We start from the raw sequence: 19,727 nt of genomic DNA on the forward strand, positions 1-19,727 counted from the left end.
GCATGAGCACACAATATGCCACTAATAGGTAGCCTGTGTCACCCCCACCCAGCATGCGCACACAATATGCCACTAATAGGCAGCCTGTGTCACCCCCACCCAGCATGCACACACAATATGCCACTAATAGGCAGCCTGTGTCACCCCCACCCAGCATGCGCACACAATAAGTCACTAATAGGCAGCCTGTGTCACCCCCCTCCCCAGCATGCGCACACAATAAGCCACTAAAAGGCAACCTGTGTCACCCCCACCCAGCATGGGCGCACAATATGCCACTAATAGGCAGCCTGTGTCACCCCCACCCAGCATGTGCACACAATATACCACTAATAGGCAGCCTGTGTCACCCCCACCCAGCATGTGCACACAATATACCACTAATAGCCAGCCTGTGTCACCCCCACCCAGCATGTGCACACAATATGCCACTAATAGGCAGCCTGTGTCACCCCCACCCAGCATGTGCACACAATATGCCACTAATAGGCAGCCTGTGTCACCCCCACCCAGCATGCGCACACAATATGCCACTAATAGGCAGCCTGTGTCACCCCCACCCAGCATGCGCACACAATATGCCACTAATAGGCAGCCTGTGTCACCCCCACCCAGCATGCGCGCACAATATTCCACTAATAGGCAGCCTGTGTCACCCTCACCCAGCATGTGCACACAATAAGCCACTAATAGGCAGCCTGTGTCACCCCCCTCCCCAGCATGCGCACACAATAAGCCACTAAAAGGCAACCTTTGTCACCCCCACCCAGCATGCGCACACACAATATGCCACTAATAGGCAGCCTGTGTCACCCCCACCCAGCATGTGCGCACAATATTCCACTAATAGGCAGCCTGTGTCACCCCCACCCAGCATGTGCACACAATATACCAATAATAGGCAGCCTGTGTCACCCCCACCCAGCATGCGCACACAATATGCCACTAATAGGCAGCCTGTGTCACCCCCACCCAGCATGTGCACACAATATGCCACTAATAGGCAGCCTGTGTCACCCCCACCCAGCATGCGCGCACAATATTCCACTAATAGGCAGCCTGTGTCACCCCCACCCAGCATGTGCACACAATAAGCCACTAATAGGCAGCCTATGTCACCCCCACCCAGCATGTGCACACACTATGCCACTAATAGGCAGCCTGTGTCACCCCCACCCAGTATGCGCACACAATAAGCCACTAATAGGCAGCCTGTGTCACCCCCCTCCCCAGCATGCGCACACAATAAGCCACTAAAAGGCAACCTGTGTCACCCCCACCCAGCATGCGCACACACAATATGCCACTAATAGGCAGCCTGTGTCACCCCCACCCAGCATGTGCACACAATATGCCACTAATAGGCAGCCTGTGTCACCCCCACCCAGCATGTCTGTATTCCGCTGTGTCTGTCAAATCTGACTGCATGGAGGTCTCTAGTCTGCTGTGTCTGTCCAATCTGACTGCATTGAATTCTCTATTCCACTGTGTCTGTCCAATCTATCTGACTGCATGGAGGTCTCTATTCTGGTGTTTATCCAATCCGACTGCATGGAGGTCTCTATTCCGCTGTGTCTGTCCAATCCGACTGCATGGAGGTCTCTATTCCGCTGTGTCTGTCCAATCTGACTGCATTGAATTCTCTATTCTGCTTTGTCTGTCCAATCTGACTGCATGGAGGTCACTATTCCGCTGTGTCTGTCCAATCTGATTGCATGGAGGTCACTATTCTGCTTTGTCTGTCCAATCTGACTGCATTGATTTCTCTATTCTGCTGTGTCTGTCCAATCTGACTGCATGGAGGTCACTATTCTGCTTTGTCTGTCTTATCTGACTGCAAGGAGGTCACTATTCCGCTGTGTCTGTCTTGTCTGACTGCAAGGAGGTCTCTATTCCGCTGTGTCTGTCCTATCTGACTGCATGGATGGATGTTCTGCATTTATCCTGACACACATGATTTGCAGCATGACTATTTATTCTGCTGAGTCAGGGCTTGTTCACACTGCAGGCGTTTTCGGCTTTTTTTGCCCGTGCTTTTCAAAAACGCCCCCCCCCCCCCCCGACCACGTGGACAATTAATGTCAATGAGAAGGTTCATATCAGCGTAGGTCGTGCGCGGTGCGGCTAGGAAAGCGATGCGTGTCTCATTTTTGGGTCGATTCCACCTCAATGGAACGTCTAGGAAAATCGGCAAACGCATACAAAAATGCGCATTAAGGTGATTGCATTTGCATTTTTAAGAATAAATACATTGTATTTGTTCTTTTCCAGGTCAAAGAGTTTACTTCCTGACTTGCGTCAGGGAGTGAATTACAAAACCGCTCTGGAAGAAACGCTTAGAAAACCGCTAACCACAAAAACACCCACCCAAGCACCGGGAATCGAAAAAAAAGTCACCTCAATAAAAGCCCAACGTGGACAGACACGCGAACATAATGCAATGTTAACAAGGCCTGTCATGATCCTTTGGGGCAAACTATATGGGAAGTTTGCCTTCTCGTAGTTCGTTATAACAATTGGCTAACATTGGGGCTAACTTTTGAGTTTAGCAGTAAGATGGATGATTTTCTGGTTACGCTGACGTTTAAATGCACTGGCCATGCCAATCAGAGAACCCCTAATAGTGTCCTTGTGAGCTTCCCATAATCAATGAAGAGGAAACAGAGCCTGTGTTGTCGGTAAAGTATTCAGAAACGTTGTCTTTTAGTTGGTTGATAAGCTCTTCTTTAGAAAGCATGGAGTCGTTGAGGCGCCAATGAAATTCTCTAGAGCTCAGGAATGAAAGTGAGCAACAGATGGAAATTGGTGAGTGGTTAGACCAGGGGGTGGGTGTATTTTGGCTGCTGGGGCCAAATGTAGGAATTGTTGTTGGACAAATATGTGGTCTATGCGGCTAAAACTATCGTGGGCATTTTGAATAAAAGGTGGTCTTTGGTGGTGGGGTGAAGTTCCCTCCAGATATCGACGTAGCCATATTTGTCGAGTAGTGTCTTAATTCTAGAGCCATGAAGATCTGTTGCTTCAGGGGTAGGACTAGAGGTTGCGTTCCTCTGTCTGTCTAATTTAGGATTAAGGGTAACGTTAGTGTCCCCTGCAATAATAATTTGTCCCATCCCGTGCTGTGTAAGCACCTGAAGGAAATGAGAGTAAAAGTTGGATTGGTGGGCGTTAGGGGCGTAATAGGAGGCAAAAGTTACATCCCTATCATATATTGAACTGATAAGGATGAGATATCTACCTGTGGGGTTGGCAATTTGTTTAGCGCAGATGAATGGGAAGTGTTTCTTGAAAGTAATGGTGACCCCTCTGACTTTAGAGCGGGCACAGGCAAAGAAGGCTGAAGGGAAATGCCTACTTAAGTATTTGGGGCAGGAGGATTGGTCTAGTCTGGTTTCCTGTAAGCATATTACGTCTGCTTGGCAGGCTTTGTAATAAGTAAAGGCTTTGGAACGTTTCTAGGGGGGATCCGAATCCCTGGACATTGTGTGAAAATTTTTTAAAGGTTTGGGGAGTCATGGAGGTCTAATGTAAAGAGGATAGCATAGAAGTGAGGCTATAGGACGGGAGACCCATTGGGGAGGGAAAGAGAGAAGAAGTTGAAGGAAAGAGAGAAGACAAGAGTTAGTGTGTAGGCATAGAGGAATCCGAGGATCATTCCCAGGTTTCTGAGGGACTGACCAAAGAAGGGTCAGAAACAAAATAGACTCAATGAGAGAAGAGTTCCAGATGGTGGGGACCTCTGGTGGAAGCATTTGAGGAACATGAGTTGACCGATTGCCCTGCTCTAACACCTGTAAACTTGGCGGCTGCGGATACGCATGTTATACCCGTAGCCGCCTTTGTTCCCTGTTCACAGGCCTTATCCGTTCCGGCGGCGTCTAGCACGCCGGGAACGGTATTGTCTCTTGCTCATAGGGTCTCTGTATCGCGCACGCGGAGACAGGACCTTTATGCTGTAAGAAGGAGCGTCAGCTGACCTGCTGGTCGGCTGACGTCAGCAGTGACTCACGCTGCTCGGATTGGCTGATTGTTAGGAGGCGTGGTGCTGGGCTCTCCTCGGCTTCTTAAGCCTTCACTAATCATTGGCAACTCGTCTGATGTTGCGAATACACTCGTGTTAGCGCTCAGACCTAGTGAGGTTCCAGTTGATGATAGATGTATATGCAGTGTTTGCGATATACATCTATCTATAGTTAGTTATTATTACATTGTATTTCTGATAACCTGTGTATGATTCTGGCTACTCTCTGACCTTGCTATTGCTAAACGATTCTGTACCTCTGCCTTTCTGACCTTAGTTGCTGAACCTCTGCCTGATATTAAGTACTCTCTTGCCTGCCGTTTTGGTACTGTCTCTGCCAGCCTGTTATCGTACTTTGCCTGTCTGACTACTCTACTCACCAGTGGGCCCTAGCCACTGGTGAGGTTCTCTGGCCTTTAGAACCCACCAGCTCCTCTGGTGAGGTTCAGACGCTCTTATATAAGCTCCAGTGACTGATAGTGCCTTGCCAGCTCCTCTGGCAAGGTCTTGCTAAACTATTCAGTCAATTTTGCTGGTATTCTTTCAAAAAAAAGAAAACAGACGGCCGTTTCGCATCTAAATGACGCGTGGTACGCAGCGTGACCAAGCGTCATTTAGACGCGAAACAGCCGTCGCTCTCCTACCCAGTGCCTGACACCCACCTCCACATCGCTCATCCTGCTCCACGCTGGGGGACATGTAAGCTAAGCCTAGCGCTTATTCCACACCATGAATGTTTGACTGATGTCACATCAAGAAAGTTTGTACTGACAATGTGATTTGCCACTATTTTCACAAATATATACTGTTTTTCAAGACGGAAGGGGCACGGACATTTTTGCTGTTTTCTTTTTTTGAAAGATTTTGTCAGTTTTCTGTATGTTCTTGTGCGGAGCACACGTCTGAGGGCAAATCCTGTTACAAACTGTGGATGCTGCAGGAGAACAGAAGGACATTTACCTATGTTAACAAATCAGCTCACGTAGTAATATTGTGGCCACACCACACCTCTTTTTACTTGATATACAATTGTGCTGGTATTACCTTGCCAGCTCCTCTGGCAAGGTCTAGTCTAACTATTCAGTCATTTGTACTGTCAGTACCTTACCAGCTCCTCTGGTAAGGTTTAGCCAAACTTCTTTAGTTCTCTCATTATTAGTACTTTCCCAGCTCCTCTGGTAAATGTATTGTTATTTGTGTTGATAGACCCTCCAGCTCCTCTGGATACGTCTACACTGTTGCAGGTAGTACCCACCAGCTTCTCTGGTGAGGTCTAGCACTGTTGTTGCAGATAGTACTCACCAGCTCCTCTAGCTACAGTATACTAGTATTATTGGTGATACTGCAGATCACCACATAATCAGGTATATTTTGTGTATGTTTATTTTGACTTTTTATTTTATTTTCAGTTCAGGTTCTCTTTAAAAGGAAATACATATGGCAGCCTCTATATTCTTCTCACTACAGCTGCCCTTTAACTCATTTGGACTTGGTATGCAATATTGTTAATATATATAAAAATGTCTTTTTCTATGTTAATGTTTCAAAATAAACCCCACTGTTTCCACTTTTAAATGGCATTGTCGCGTTTTTGTGTTTTGTTGTCTTTTTGCTAAACATGACAGTGTTATAATAAAGTATGGAAGAGCTGGCCACAAACTATACAATATTTTTCATCCAATCTTACCATTTCTATGCAATATAAGGTAACTGCCTAAATTACTCATTCAATATATGCACCCAGTTTACCCTTATACTACATAGCTTTGGTAAAATTGGATGAAAACGATTGTATCGTTAGTGGCCACCTTTAAGCCTTGTACACACATCCAATTTTGATTGACCAATGACTGGCCAGTTTTACCACCTCCATGTAGAATGAGAGCCAACAGATTTTGAATACTATGAGCAGGTTGTGTAGGTAATCTCTCATACTACATGGCAGTGGTAAAATTAGTCAGTGATCAAATGATATATAATGATACTATGAACTGTATGTGTAGAATGGATAATGAATAGAACATTAGTTGCTAAGAAAAGAGTCTCATATTTTTACTTTGTTATATAGGTTTTTTCTAATAACATCGCACCATTCTGTTATATTTGCAGTTTAGAAACCCCATTGTGTTTTTAACCTATAAAACAAAGCAGAAATAATGACTATTTTAACTTTCCTGCAGTAAACCCTTATCTCAAGCTGTCTCTCACAGTTTCTCTGCTGTTTAAGTGCTTCAGAAAACAGGACTGTATCCGAAGAGCTCAGATAAGCTATTTTGTATAGATAACTGGAGGCAGAGCCGGGACGAGGTCCTTCAGCACCCAAGGCTGAGACACCAAAGTGCGCCCCCATCCCTCCCACACCAGCCGTCACACACTGATTGCTATTAGACTAAGAGGCGCCCCAGGACCCCCAACATATTAATCTCCAGTTATCTGGCTTGCAGTCACTGCCATGCATCCCCTTTTCTTATTTCTTTCTGCTTCAAACACAATAGGGGAATGATAGTTGAGTGAGTTGTGCGCCCCCTCCTCCACTGCGCCCTGAGGCTGGAGCCTCTCTTGCCTCTGCCTCGTCCCGGCCCTGACTGGAGGTTTTATAACTCTTCGTGTACTGGAAAACATGATACTTTTTTTTCTTTACTACTAATGTTCTATTTCTTAGCTGTACTACACATACAGTTTATCTCATATGTTTAATTTCGGTACAGGTTTGTTTTAAGGGCTGGAACCTACAGAAGCTGTTTCAGCCATGCTTTGGAATCAATGGTAATTCCAAAAGCACAAGGCTAATGAAAGGCAATTGGGATGATTCCACAGGACCAATTTTCCTCAAATTGCAATCGTGTGTCCTGTAGCATTTTTGGAGCGATTAAAGCCAATGGGTACCGGTTAAAAAAAAGAAAAAGTCAGATACTCACCTAAGGAGAGGGAAGGCTCGGTCCTAATGAGCCTTCCCTCTCCTCTCCCGGTGCCCTCGGTGCTGCGCTGGCTCCCCCGTTCGCGTCCGCCGCTGCAGGAACTTCGGAGGTCTTCGGGAGCACTCGGGTTTCCAAAGACGGGCCGCTCCATACTACGTACGCGCGAGCGCGTCATAGAGGGTGCTCGCGCATGCGTAGTATGGAGCGGCCGCGTCATCGGGAGCCCGAGTGCTCCCGAAGGCTTCCGAAAGGTCCCTTCGGCATGCGGAAGTGGCAGTATTTGACCGAATTGGTCGAATACTGCCACGGGGGATCCTGCGCGGGACCGGGCACCGGGAGAGGAGAGGGAAGGCTCATTAGGACCGAGCCTTTCCTCTCCTTAGGTGAGTATCTGACTTTTTCTTTTTTTAACCGGTAAACATTCACTTTAAGCTTCAATGCAAAAGTACAGAGTCTGTAAATTGCTATCCACTATAGTTTATAACTAGAAATACTGTACAGCAAAACCTTGGATTGAGAGCAACTTGTTTTGAGAGCACTTTGCACAAAAAATGTTTATGACATAGTGCAAAAAAAAATGTATCAGTGCGTTTATAAGCATTCCAATGCAGGGGCGTAACAATAAACCCTACAAGGGTTGCAGCCGCAGGGGAGCCCAGAAGCCACAGGAGGCCCCTTGGGGGGAGAAGTTTATTTTCCCTGCCATTAGAGACTGACAACTAAGGGCACAGAGAGAAAATACTTTCTGTTCTCTGCACAATTATTCTAATGACTGCATCTGCTCAGCCATTGATCAGGAACCATACAAAGTTTCGCAGACAAAGATTAGTGGACAGTCTCTATTCAGTGTGCAGCAGGCTCTTGTGTACGGCGCCTGGTCCCCAACCTCTCTACCCTTCCCCAAGTGCTCTGTACTGTAGTGATGCTGGAGAACTCTGCAGAGCCAGTTCTGCTCCATCAGAGATGGACAGAGTAAGTGCAATAAACTGAGGCTGGGAGTACACTCGTCTGTCGGTTTTCTGTCTGCATTTTCTGTACACCATGTGTGTCTGTATGTGTGAAAGCATGCACCTTTTATCACAGAAGCTAAAGTAATTGATAGAAAAAATGCGTGCAGTGCTTCACTGCTGTTTTTATCTGCATGGGGAAAACACATTCATGTGTGCACTAGCCATTTGAATAACATTGGTCCTCAATTTACCTGTGCAGAAAGTAAGGGGGGAGGGGGCCCCATCCAAATTTTTGCAGGGGGTCCAGTGATTTCTAATTACGCCCCAGTTCCAATGTTAAAAGTGTAAAGTGTACCTGAGACGAGAAGCTCAGGTACCATACTTATCTGGGGCCTCCTTAACCTGTTGGGGACCACGGACGATGAATCAACGTCCAGCAGGTGGTGCTACTGTTCTGACCGGACGTTGATTCAACGTCCGCGCTAACAAACCGTCCCGACGCGATCGTGCGCACCCGGCGGGGGAGATTAAGCTGTCATATGACAGCTGGCATCTCCCCCTAGTGATCAGCAGCCATCGCGTATGGTTGCTGATCACGTGATCACTACGATCGCCGTCGGATCGTAGTGATCACTTTGACAGCTGCGGCGGTAGGGGGAAAAAGAAGAGGATCCACTCACCTCCGTGCCGTTCCAGCGACGATCGGCGCCCCCTCTGCTCTGGCCGGCATCTCTGCTCCGTCTGACGTCAGCGCCGGGGTCCCGACTTGATGACGTCATCAGGCCGTGACCTGGACCTGAGCGTCATTTGGAGCGGAGATCCCGGCTGGAGAAGAGGTGGCTACTGCGGCTCATCGCTGGAGCCTGGAAGGTGAGTGATGGCTGCCAGCTACAGGGGGGACACCTGCCTCCATGGGGGACACCATGCCCAGCCAGCCACAGACGGGAACCGGCCGCCCGACCCCCAAGCGCGCCCTTCCCCTCCCCCTCCATGCAAATTGCCCTGGTCCTTAAAGGACTTACGAGCCCAACACGGTAAAAAAAGGTCTGTACCTGTATGACATTGGAAGGCACGGAGGACGCCATCCGCGCCCTCCGTGCAGCTCCGCCGGGTCCCCGTTGCTTAGCCTCCCCTCGGCCGGACCCCGACCCCACAGCCCGGGTCGGGCTCCCCTGCCTCCTCAAATATGGCCGCCGGAGGAGGCCGCGGCGATGCGGACTGTGCAGCTCTAGGGCCTCCCTCCCCGATCCACGCTACGTAGCATGGATCGGGGATGGAGGCCCTAGAGCTGCGCAGCCGCGGCGGTGCGGACTGCGCAGCCGCGGCCTCCTCCGGCGGCCATATTTGAGGAGGCAGGGGAGCCCGACCCGGGCCGGGGGGAGGCTAAGCAGCGGGGACCCGGCGGAGCTGCACGGAGGGCACGGATGGCGTCCTCCGTGCCTTCCAACGTCATACAGGTACAGACCTTTTTTTACCGTGTTGGGCTCGTAAGTCCTTTAAGGGGGGTTGGGCGGCCAGTCCTGAAGTGGTTAAAGAGAATCTGAAATGATTCTTGTTTGCGTTACTAAATACATTTTTCAACAGTGCTATTTATTATAATGTAAATGCCCCCCTTAGCGCTGCTCTGGTTGCCGCCAACCACTTTGAAAAAACGGTACTTCCTGGAATTAGATGGCCGCAACCCCTGTACAACATCCTGGTCACGGCCATTCCTTCTCTGCGTCCCTCTGTACAGCCCCGCTTATGTGCACGCACGCCGCACGTCGTAGTGCGCCTCACTGCTCCTATGTGCACAGAGTTAGGGAGGGTTGCACGCATGCGCACTTCCACCCACTGTGCATGGCACACGCTGAAAGGGGGCAGAGAGGGGTGGAGAGTGGCAGAGATTTACAGCGATTGACTGGTGAAGAGGCAAAGCTACTGAACACAGCTTTTCCTCTTCCTGGTAGCAAATTCTGCAACCAGTTTGATCATGGAAGATAGTGCGGACATTTGAGTGAAGAAATACTCGTTTTGAAGCGGGGATGCGGCAAATCAATCAGCATTTTATGCTGATGATAATTAAAGTATAAAAAAGGGAGGGGGGGGGGGGGAAACACTTCAGTGTCTCTTTAAAGGAAACCTGAGATCACACACACACACACACACACAAAAAAGCATACATACCTGGGGGCTTCCTCCAGCCCCCTCCCCCCCTCGGTGCCCTCCTCAGTCTCCTGCATCTTCCGTAAATGCTCCTGTTATCTTTGGCAGTCAGGGCTTACTGCGCATGTCCAGCCAAGCGCACCTGAGCCGCTCCCGTCATGGGGGGAGCTGCGGGAGCGAGACGGGGGAGCGTGTGCTGCCGCACTGCGCATGCACCGACTGGCCAAAGATAACGGGAGTCCTTGTGGAAGATCCAGGAGGTGAAGGACGGCAGTGTGGGAGCAATCAGGCCAGAGGGGCCAGGAGGAAGCCTAAGGTATGTATGAATTTTTTTTTTTTAGCGTCATCTCTGGTATACATTAAGCACCCTTAATGTTGGGAATACACTGAGATTTTTTGGCAGATAGATGTTTTCGATAGATAATTTCCGACATGTCCGATTTCTCATAGAAGTGAATGGAAATCAATCGGAAAAACGATCAGAAAAATTGGAACATCTATCTGGCAGTAAATCTGCAGAAGAATCTCATTCTGTATTCCCAGCATTAGGCCGCTCAGTCCCTGCAGTTTCCCCGATTGGCTCCTGTTGTCCGCAATTCAGCCCGAACAATTGCTGACTCGCCCTTTATCACAAATGTGTGGCCAGGTGCGCTCCCCCCGGGATTGTTGTGCACCTGCGCAGTAGTACAGCGCAGGATGCTTCCAGGGACGGGAGCGTGACAGAGAAGCGCGCCTAGCCTGGCCATGCATGCACGATGAAACGTGGCTCAGCCAGACTTTCAGGCTTAATTGCTGGGACAGGAGCCTCCCGGAGAGATGGCGAAGCACGAGCGGCCTCAAGGGGGCTTAAGGAAGCCCCAGGTAAGTATGGAACCTGAGATGCTTCTCGTCTCTGGTACACTTTAAATACACAATTGCTAGAAATGCCACAACAGCACGGCAGGGTAGTGGTTAGCGCTCTCGTCTTACTGCAATGAGTTTGTTTGTTCTCTCTGTGTCTGCATTGGTTTCCTCCGGGCACTCCGGTTTCCTCCCACATTCCAAAAACATAAAGATAAGTTAATTGGCCCTAGCTTAGGATACAGACACTACACAATACATACATAGACATATGACTATGGTAGGGACTAGATTGTGAGCCCCTCTGAGGGACAGTGAAGTGATAAGACAATATACTCTGTACAGTGCTGCGGAAGATGTCGGCGCTATATATAAATACTAAATAATAATATGTACAGGACCAGGGCTGTGGAGTCAGTGCAAAAATCATACGACTCCTCAGTTAATAAAACTACCAACTTCGACTCCAGATAACTAAAATTGCTTCAACTCCTCACAGCAAAGGACAACTGTCACCTTCTAGAATTAGTGACAAGGAAGCTGGTTAAATAAATCCATATTTTATTTCAGAAATTTTTATCCAATTAAACGATAAAGAGCTCACCTGAACAAGCAAGGCATATAGCTAAAACTATCATAAAAGCAGCCCGAGGGGGAATGGCACATATTCTCCACCAACAGAATACATAACAGCAGCTTTAGAATAACAATTATTGCTTACTGGACCCACCACACAAGATGCTCCAGTTACCCCCATACATAATTACAAAGAGTTTGTGTCTGCTTGTTTATGGAGAGACTCCAGTCTGGGCACCCAACCCTGAGACATTCATGAGCAGTAGCTGAAACATTAGATGATGAACCTGCACGATCAAATCTATCCACACATTCAACTGTTCAACAAGGAGAGCTGTCCGAGTAGTCCGAGGCCAATTATAAGCTACATCAAAAGGCAATAAGAAGTCCTACATACATCCTCCTTTTCTTAGAGGCCAATAAGTTGAACTTTAAAGTAACTTCTAGGCCTGTTTTAAAATGATACTGAAATGAGGAGGGTGTTGATACTTACCTGTGAAGAGGGAACGCCCTGGATCCAATTTAGCCTTCCCTGTAACCTCGGTCCAGCACAATTAACCCTGATGCAGGTAATCAACCAACTAGTCAAATTCACCTTTGGGGACCCTCGGAAGGCTTAGGGGGCCAGTGTCCCCAAGTGCTCCTGAAGACGGGCAGTTCCGCACTGGACGTGCATGGGTGCTTACTCACACATGTGCAGTACGGAGCTGCACCTCTTCGGGAGCATTCGGGGACACAAGTACTCCTGAAGCCTTCTAAAGGTTTCCAGAGGTGGTGTAACCTCACGGGGGAGAGCGCTATAGAGGGAACAGTGAAGGCTCTATAGGATCCAGAACCTTCCCTCTCTATAGGTAAATATCAGCTGTTTTTTAACACATCACTACAGATTTGCTTTAAAGTGTACCCGAGATGAGAAGCATCTCAGGTTCCATACTCACCTGGGGCTTCCTTAAGGCTGCCTGCCTCTCGTCATCTCCCAGGGTGGATCTGGTCTCTGGCAATTAAGCCCAAAAGCCTGGCCGAGTCACACTTCGTAACGCATGCGTGGCCCAGCCAGGCACAATCTCCTGTCATGCTCCCCCCGGGAGCATTCTGCGCCTGCACAGTAGTACTGCACAAGTGCAGAGTTCTCCCAGCCACAGGAGCGAGATGGGGAGAGCGCCTGGCTAGGCATGCGGAATTCGGCCAGGCTTTCTGGCTTAATTGCTGGGGACCGGAGCCACCTGGGGAGACGGCGAGAAAGGAGAGGTCTTAAGGATGCCCCAGATAAGTATGGAACCTGAGACGCTTCTCCTCTCTGGTACACTTTAAAGCATACCAGATGTGAAAATAGTAACAGAAACCGGGGGAACAGGCATATACTCTTGCCTGTCGCTTCCCCCGTTCTCCTTTCTGCCCCCCGCAGTATGCCTAAATGACATCATGTGCATGTCGTAGTGATGTAATACGCTTGCGCAGAGCACTACCGGCCACAGGTGCGTGTATGACGCTTGCAGCCCGGCCAGCACCTGCATGGTAAAGCCCACCTCTGGCGACCCGAAAGAGGGTCCTGGGGGGCTTTTAGACAACATACAGGGGGCAAAAAGGAGAACGGGTGGAGCGACAGGCATCAGGACAGGTAAGATTATATGCCTGTCCCTTCTGTTTCTGTTACTATTTTCACATCTGGTGTCCTTTAAGTATACTTGACCTGAGACAAAGCTACTTAGGGCAAGCATAGAGGTTTATTCATGCTTGATCCATAAACCTCTGTGCGTTGTCTGTTCCTCTCCCCATTCACCTCCATTCCTGTAGTCACACTTAAAAAAAAAAAAAAATGTTTGGCCAAAGTGACATTTCAGATGAGAAAAGGCAAGTTTGCTGCCATGCTCCCTCCTATTACATTAAGGGGAGTGAATGAGGCAGAAAAAGGGCAGGAAGGGGAGGGTGATAAGAAGGAATATCAGAGCAAGCCCGCCTCTTCCTGTCCGAGGGTTTGACTTGCGCCAAAAGTCTAACTTGTCAAGAAGTGATTATTTGAAATTGAGGAGAGGAACAGACAACACAGAGGTATGTGGTTCCAATATGAACTTACCTCTGTGCTTGCCTCTGCCACCTAAGGAAAAGTTATTGGACATTGTAATAACAAGCACAACTTTTTCCACCGTAAATGATCTAAGGGCCCTTTTACACTTAATCAGTTGGTATGCGTTAGTGTGCGTTAGTACGCGTTAGTGCGCGTCGGTACGCGTTTTTTCCATAGCAGTGCATTGAGAAGAATATTTCAGTTAAAACGCATTAAGTGTGAAAGGTGCCATAGGAAAACATGGGACTTACTTTAAAAATCAGTTTTCTTTCCGTTTTAACTGAGAGCAACTGATTAAGTGTAAAAGGGCCCTTAGGGTAACATATAGATATATTTGGTTTAGCATAACTGGAGTTTGGTGCCATTTCATTTTATTTAAGATAATTGTGGTCCATAGTTTGCCATTAAGTGAAGTTCTCTGCAGTTCCTCCATCCAGGCGGTCACATAGGAGGTGCTTGGCACTTCAAGTATGTGCCTATGTAAAGTAGGTATAGAGGTTGCCATCTGTGGCGGAAACTAACATAAGAAATACAGTACTGTTGGCTGTCTCGTATCACTGGCCGTGGGAGATTTAGCCAGACCTGGAGATGGCGAATGAGATGTTAATTTTTCAGACTAGCGTGTAAATTTAATGAACGCTATACGCGGCTTGACATTGGGCTAATCAGATGCACTTCCTGTTGAATTTGATTGGCACAATTTCAAGTCACATACATTTTGCATGTAATCCGAAATTATTAGCATCTCCTTAACCATCTCAAGTCAGAAAGCGTTTTATAGATTATTTAGTCAAAGTTCGTCCATTGTAGTCTTTCCTCTCCCGGAGTTACATTCTGAAATGTATCCCTGGTGGTGACATCTTTAGTACTGCCAGGTGATCTCTGCAGATTGTTTGTTTACTGGGATTTCTATGCAGAAGGAGATGCAGCTTGCTTGGTAGTTGGAAAATAAACATTATTTCCCACAATGCATCAAGGTTCACAGTCATGGCCATGGTCCTGACAACACACTGTGGGAGGGTTTACACCACAACATCAGCCATACAGATGTCTTTGATGATATTTGAGAAAATGTAAAGATTTCTCACGGGAAAGGGGGTATCAGCTACAGATTGGGATATTGTGGTATTGTGTGCGCATGCTGGGTGGGGGTGACACAGGCTGCCTATTAGTGGCATATTGTGTGCGCATCCTGGGTGGGGGTGACACAGGTTGCCTTTTAGTGGCATATTGTGTGCGCATGCTGGGTGGGGGTGACACAGGCTGCCTATTAGTGGCATATTGTGTGCGCATGCTGGGTGGGGTTGACACAGGCTGCCTATTAGTGGCATATTGTGTGCGCATGCTGGGGAGGGGGGTGACACAGGCTGCCTATTAGTGGCATAGTGTGTGCACATGCTGGGTGGGGGTGACATAGGTTGCCTTTTAGTGGCATATTGTGTGCGCATGCTGGGTGGGGGTGACACAGGCTGCCTATTATTGGCATATTGTGTGCGCATGCTGGGTGGGGGTGACACAGGTTGCCTTTTAGTGGAATATTGTGTGCTCATGCTGGGTGGGGGTGACACAGGCTGCCTATTAGTGGCATATTGTGTGCACATGCTGGGTGGGGGTGACACAGGTTGCCTATTAGTGGCATATTGTGTGCACATGCTGGGTGGGGGTGACACAGGTTGCCTATTAGTGGCATATTGTGTGCACATGCTGGGTGAGGGTGACACAGGCTGCCTATTAGTGAAATATTGTGTGCACATGCTGGGTGGGGGTGACACAGGCTGCCTATTAGTGGAATATTGTGTGCGCATGCTGGGTGCGGGTGACACAGGCTGCCTATTAGTGGCATATTGTGTGCGCATGCTGGGTGGGGGTGACAGGCTGCCTATTAGTGGCATATTGTGTGTGCGCATGCTGGGTGGGGGTGACATAGGCTGCCTATTAGTGGCATATTGTGTGTGCACATGCTGGGTGGGGGTGACACAGGCTGCCTTTTTAGTGGCATATTGTGTGCACATGCTGGGTGGGGGTGACACAGGCTGCCTATTAGTGGAATATTGTGTGCACATGCTGGGTGGGGGTGACACAGGCTGCCTATTAGTGGCATATTGTGTGCACATGCTGGGTGGGGGTGACATAGTCTGCCTATTAGTGGCATATTGTGCGCACATGCTGGGTGGGGGTGACACAGGCTGCCTATTAGTGGCATATTGTGTGCACATGCTGGGTGGGGGTGACATAGTCTGCCTATTAGTGGCATATTGTGTGCACATGCTGGGTGGGGGTGACACAGGCTGCCTATTAGTGGAATATTGTGTGCGCATGCTGGGTCGGGGTGACACAGGCTGCCTATTAGTGGCATATTGTGTGCGCATGCTGGGTGGGGGTGACACAGGCTGCCTATTAGTGGCATAGTGTGTGCACATGCTGGGTGGGGGTGACACAGGCTGCCTATTAGTGGCATATTGTGTGCACATGCTGGGTGGGGGTGACACAGGCTGCCTATTAGTGGCATATTGTGTGCACATGGTGGGTGGGGGTGACAGGCTGCCTATTAGTGGCATATTGTGTGTGCGCATGCTGGGTGGGGGTGACACAGGTTGCCTATTAGTGGCATATTGTGTGCGCATGCTGGGTGGGGGTGACATAGTCTGCCTATTAGTGGCATATTGTGCGCGCATGCTGGGTGGGGGTGACACAGGCTGCCTATTAGTGGCATATTGTGTGCGCATGCTGGGTGGGGGTGACACAGGTTGCCTTTTAGTGGCTTATTGTGTGCGCATGCTGGGTGGGGGTGACACAGGTTGCGTTCTAGTGGAATATTGTGTGCACATGCTGGGTGGGGGTGACACAGGCTGCCTATTAGTGGCATATTGTGTGCACATGCTGGGTGGGGGTGACACAGGTTGCCTATTAGTGGCATATTGTGTGCGCATGCTGGGTGGGGGTGACACAGGTTGCCTTTTAGTGGCTTATTGTGTGCGCATGCTGGGTGGGGGTGACACAGGTTGCGTTCTAGTGGAATATTGTATGCACATGCTGGGTGGGGGTGACACAGGCTGCCTATTAGTGGCATATTGTGTGCGCATGCTGGGTGGGGGTGACACAGGCTGCCTATTAGTGGTATATTGTGTGCACATGCTGGGTGGGGGTGACACAGGTTGCCTATTAGTGGCATATTGTGTGCACATGCTGGGTGGGGGTGACACAGGCTGCCTATTAGTGGCATATTGTGTGCACATGCTGGGTGGGGGTGACACAGGTTGCCTATTAGTGGCATATTGTGTGCGCATGCTGGGTGGGGGTGACACAGGTTGCCTATTAGTGGCATATTGTGTGCGCATGCTAGGTGGGGGTGACACAGGTTGCCTTTTAGTGGCTTATTGTGTGCGCATGCTGGGGAGGGGGGTGACACAGGCTGCCTATTAGTGGCATATTGTGTGCGCTTGCTGGGTGGGGGTGACACAGGTTGCCTATTAGTGGCATATTGTGTGCGCATGCTGGGTGGGGGTGACACAGGTTGCCTATTAGTGGCATATTGTGTTTGCGCATCCTGGGTGGGGGTGACACAGGTTGCCTATTAGTGGCATATTGTGTGCGCATGCTGGGTGGGGGTGACACAGGTTGCCTATTAGTGGCATATTGTGTTTGCGCATCCTGGGTGGGTGTGACACAGGTTGCCTTGCCTGGAGTGCCAAGTATAGTCAAAATCATGTATGGAATGTCGATGTAACTGTGCACTGAAGGTTATTCATGCTGGTAATGGGTAAAGTTTGATTCCTGCTGCGCATAAGAGCATGTTTAACCTTCACTCCATATTTACATCATTAAGCTCCTACACTGCTGCTAAATTCTGATGATCTGACATCTATCCTCCAGATCGATCTGCAAGTGTATGACTCATATTGATGAATAATCACAACAAATCAGCCTTCCTTGTCATTGCACAGTGTCGCTGGGGAAGGAGAGGTTTGTCTGGGTGATGGGGAGGCAGGGTCACTGTTAGTGCTGAGGATGGGAGAGAACACGGTAGGTGCTGTGCATAGCTAGAAAGAGCCAGGAGAGGGATGTTGCTTCCCTCCAGCATTCTACTCCAGTGGAGCATTGGGACCTTTTGGACTGGAGGGAAAACACAACCTAGTGGCCCTTTTATGGCAGCCCTAGCCCATTGGTTAGTATTGTAGTAATCATTACCCCACATATGAAATTCAGAAATCATTACTCCATGTATGAAATGCAGCAACCATTACAGCACATACGAAATGTACCACATGGACTCCACAGCCCTGGTTACCCTGAATATGAAATGTGGCACACGTTTATATGAAACACTGCACACATTATTACACATATAAAATGTGACACATGTTAGCCCATATATGAAAAGGGGCACACATTCCCCCATATATGAAATGCATCACAAGTTCACACATACTGTATATGTATAAAATGCAGCATGTTAGCCCATTTAGAAAACGTAGCACGTTAGCCCATATAGAAAATGCAGCACGTTAGCCCATGTATAAAATGGAGCATGTTGGACAATATATATAAATGCAGCATGTTAGCCAATTTATAAAGCCCATATGGAAAATGCAGCATGTTAGACCATATACAAAATTTAGCAAGTTAGCCCATGCAGAAAATGCAGCATGTTAGCCCATATAGAAAATGCAGTATGTTAGCCCATATAGAAAATGCAGCATGTTAGCCCATATAGGAAATGCAGCATGTTAGCCCATATAGAAAATACAGCATGTTAGCCAATATAGAAAATGCAGCATGTTAGCCTATATAGAAAATGCAGCATGTTAGCCCATATAGAAAATGCAGCACATTAGACCATATAGAAAATTCAGCATGTTGGCCCATATAGAAAAATTTTGTATGGTAGCCCATGTAGAAAATGCAGTATGGTAGCCCATACAGAAAATGCATGATGCTATCCCAAATGGAAAATGCAGAATAGTATCCTATATAGAGAACGCAGCACAATAGCGCATATAGAAAATGCAGCATGTTAACCTATATAGAAAATGCAGTACATTATCCCATATAGAAAATAGAGCATGTTAACCTATAAAGAAAACGCAGCACATTAGCCCATACAGAAAATGCAGACCGTTAACCCACATATCAAATGCAGCACATTATACCATATATAATATACAGCACGTTAGCCCATATGGAAAATGCAGATGTACGTAATTAATGGGATATTTTGGCCCTTCAGGAATGCTGATAGTAGATTATCAGTAAATGTACCAATATTCTACCATTAAAGTGTAAAGAAGGTTTGTCAAATATTGGTAATAAATTCTGATATTTTACTAAAGCTAAACCTAATCCTGCCCTCACACAGAACCCTTCCCCCTGATGCCTAACCCTAACCAGCCCCCCCACGCAAACTCTGTACCTAACGCCTAAACCTATCCGCCCCCCCCACAATTGCACTACCTGATGCCTAACCCCCCCTGCACAAACAACCTACCTGATACCTAACACTAACCATCCTCCCCGCACAAACACCCTACCTGATGCCTTACCCTAACCGAACACCCCCCAACCTGACACCTAACACCACCGCCCCGCACAAACACCCTACCTGATGCCTAACTCTAACCATCCTCCCCGCACAAACACCCTACCTGATGCCTTACCCTAACCGAACACCCCCCAACACCCAACCTGACACCCAACACCACCACCCCGCACAAACACCCTACCTGATGCCTAACACTAACCCCCCCCCTCTCACCACAAACATCCTACCTGACACCTAATGCAATCCTCCCCCGCACAAACACCCTACCTGATACCTAACACTAACCATCCTCCCCGAACAAACACACTACCTGATGCCTTACCCTAATCGAACACCCCCAACCTGACACCTAACACCACCGCCCCGCACAAACACCCTACCTGATGCCTAACACTAACCCCCCCTCTCACCACAAACATCCTACCTGACACCTAATGCAATCCTCCCCCGCACAAACACCCTACCTGATACCTAACACTAACCATCCCCCCGAACAAACACCCTACCTGATGCCTTACCCTAATCGAACACCCCCCAACCTGACACCTAACACCACCGTCCCGCACAAACACCCTACCTGATGCCTAACTCCAACTATCCACCCCCAACACACACACAAACACCCTATCTGATGCCTAACTCTAACTATCCACCCCTAACACACACACAAACA

Source organism: Hyperolius riggenbachi, chromosome 3 (assembly GCF_040937935.1).
Source record: "Hyperolius riggenbachi isolate aHypRig1 chromosome 3, aHypRig1.pri, whole genome shotgun sequence".
Classification (NCBI taxonomy): Eukaryota; Metazoa; Chordata; class Amphibia; order Anura; family Hyperoliidae; genus Hyperolius; species Hyperolius riggenbachi.